This window comes from Spermophilus citellus (genome assembly GCF_964194105.1).
Source record: "Spermophilus citellus genome assembly, chromosome: 9".
Taxonomy (NCBI): domain Eukaryota; kingdom Metazoa; phylum Chordata; class Mammalia; order Rodentia; family Sciuridae; genus Spermophilus; species Spermophilus citellus.
The window spans coordinates 9,281,288-9,284,495 of record NC_138191.1 but is presented as its reverse complement, the minus strand read 5'-3'; the positions used below and the strand labels follow the sequence as shown (position 1 = coordinate 9,284,495).

At 38.7% G+C, this 3,208-nt stretch overlaps 1 pseudogene across 1 annotated transcript; it reads left to right on the top strand.

The window, feature by feature from the left end:
* The first annotated feature begins 1,530 nt into the window (after positions 1-1,530).
* On the top strand, positions 1,531-2,651 carry LOC308657115 (GPN-loop GTPase 1-like; annotated as a pseudogene). Its single transcript has one exon. The product of its transcript is annotated as a GPN-loop GTPase 1-like (transcript).
* Positions 2,652-3,208: the final 557 nt, after the last annotated feature.

The window sequence follows — 3,208 nt, the reverse complement described above, 5'->3', positions numbered from 1 at the left end:
TCTGACTAAGGAAGTAGTCATAGAGAATGGAAGGAGAAAGGGGGAAAATGATATAAAATATGTATAATTTATAAACCTTAATGACAATTTAGATTAAAATGTAAAGAGAAGAGGGGTATTCAAAAGTAATATCTACTTTTCTGGCACTGGTCACTGTATGCTTCTCTATAACATATAAAATGGGGCAAATGTAATACACACAAGCAAGTTTCATTATCAACCTAGCAATATAATTAGCCATATGATCAAAATTGATAAGCTGTTTATATGCAAGAATAAAAATGCATGGAAACTTAAGCCAGTCTTTAAAAATAAAAGAGAGGGGCAAGGGAAATTTTCCTACCCGATAAAAGATATTAAAACCGTAGTAATATATATTTGTAATAGATTATTTATATAATTGTGTGTATATATTCATATACATGTATGTATGCATTATATGTAAGGATGTGTGTGTGTGTTGAGAAGTTGCTAGATGGCATTGTTTGTAAATAATTACTCTCCCTCTATCTTTCCTCCCACCCAATGAGAAGTGAATGTGATCCTGTTAGGCTCCGCCACCTGACTTTAGGAAGGAAATGGGAGTGGTCATGGCACATGCCATATGCAAGCAGAAACTTTGGATGATTGCATATTTCAACCTCTCTTGTTGTTTCCGTCTTCCTCCACATTAGGCATGTCCCACATCAGATCTCCTTTACCTCGACCATGGAATGAATAACTATGTGGACCAGACTCAAATTCAAGCCTTACCCTGGAGCCTAGCCACAGCAAACCCATGTCCTACAGGGAACATAAGCAAGAAATGAAACTTTGATATTAATCACTAATGCAAACTGGCTCACATATAGATGTGTGTGAAACTGACAGCCTTCTAAATGCTTCACCTAAGTATAGATTCTAGATACATTAAGTATCTAAATATAATATGAAAAAATTATAAAAGTTTAGAAGAATGAATGAACCTAGAGATAAGAAAAGACTTTGTAAATAAAGTTCAAAGGACTAAACATAAAATTCAAACAAACTATAAATGTAGCTATGAAAAAAGTAAGATCTTCTAGTCAATAAAGGAGACAAAGACAATAAACAAAGTCAATAGATAGCAGATGGAAAGAAGATATTTGCAATTTCAAACCCTGATGAAATATGAATATAAATTACAGAATGAATTCCAGCAAATGAAAAAGAAAGCAATCATCCCAGAAAATCTGGTAAAAGATAGTAACAGTCAATTTAAAGAAGAATTAGATTAATTCTAGATAGGGAAGAGGAGTGGGAGGGAATGGGAGGTGGCAGGGGATTAGCAAGGATGGTGGAATGTGATGGTCATCATTATACAAAGTACATGTATGAAGACTTGAATTGGGTGTCAACATACCTTATTTACAAACAGAGATATGAAAAACTGTGGTATATATGTGTATTAAGAATTGTAATGCAAAAAAGTACATGTAAAAAATAAATATTTTTTTAATCAGAATATGCAAAAGCTTCACAATTTAAAACTTTCATCATTTCAAGGGGAAAGATGGCAGCCCCCGTGGCAGCAGCGGATTCTGGGGCTTCGGGAACTCCTAATCTCCCATTGTGTCTGTTGGTGTTGGGAATGGCAGGTTCCAGAAAAAACACTTTTTTACAGAGGCTAAAGAGGCACCTGCATAGGCAAAGCTGTCCACCTTACATGATCAACTTGGACCTAGCTATGCACGAAGTCCCCTTTCCTCCCAATATTCGTGACACTGTGAAGTATAAAGAAGTCATGAAACAATATGGCCTTGGGCCCAACGGTGGCATAGTAATCTCTCTCAATCTCTTTGCTACCAGATTTGATCAGGTGATGAAATTTATTGAGAAGGCCCAGAACACATCTAAATATGTCTCGATTGACACACCTGGGCAGATTGAGGTATTCAATCTGTTCAGCTTCTGGGACAATCATCACTGAGGCCCTGGCATCCTCATTCCCAACAGTTGTCATCTATGTAATGGACACATAGAGAAGTACTAACCCAGTGACGTTTATGTCGAATATGCTGTATGCCTGCAGCATCTTGTACAAAACCAAGCTGCCTTTCATTATGGTTATGAACAAAACTGACATCATTGATCACAGCTTTGCAGTGGAATGGATGCAGGATTTTGAGGCTTTCCAAGATGCCTTGAATCAAGAAACTACATATGTCAGTAACCTGACCCGTTCAATGAGCCTGGTGTTAGATGAGTTTTACAGCTCACTCAGGGTGGTGGGAGTCTCTGCTGTTGTGGGCACTGGCTTCGATGAACTCTTTGTGCAAATCACCAGTGCTGCAGAAGAATATGAAAGGGAGTATCGTCCTGAATATGAACGTCTGAAGAAATTGTTGGCCGGTACACAGAGTGAACAGCAGAAAGAACAACTGGACCGCCTTCGGAAAGATATGGGCTCTGTAGCCTTGGACACAGGAACTGCCAAAGAGAGCGGATCTCCTGTGTTGGACCCCTCTGACTTAATCCTGACTCGAGGAACCTTGGATGAAGAGGATGAGGAAGCTGACAGTGATACTGGTGACACTGACCACAGAGTTACAGAGGAAAGTCACCAAGAGCCAGCATTTCAGAATTTTATGCAAGAATCAATGGCACAGAATTGGAAGAGAAACAACAAATAGGAGATTTTAGGAAATTTCAATTGATTCTAGAAGTCCCAGAATCTGGGACTCCATATGAAGAAACTATTCTTATCGCTGATTCAGGACTAGGATGAAGAACAATTTTCCTCAGAATAGCAGAATTTTTCTTTTGAGAGAATCTTATGACTCAGAAGAAGTCAGGGAGATGATTCTTGGAGCTGGCAGGTAGACATGTCAAGTCTGCCTTGGCCTTTCACTAACATTTATGCAAGGAAGGATATACTGACTGATTTTGGAAGCTGACATGCCTTCAAGCCTAAGTTTTATCATTTGAACTTACATACTTCTGCTGGTGATAGAATACAGAGAGAACTTATCATCTTGGTGACCACTTCAGATCTTAGCCTCAACTTCCCCAGCACCATGTCCTCAACTTATAACCTGAGTTGTTCTTTTAATAGAAAGGGAGAGGGGACACATAAGCTTTTCCAGGGTAGCAGTAGAGTCTCCTTGGCAAGTCAGTGTTGTTATGAAATATGTCTGACACCAGAAGCTCATTAGAGGACACCAAGTTTGTTGAAGAAAGTGGGCAGAAC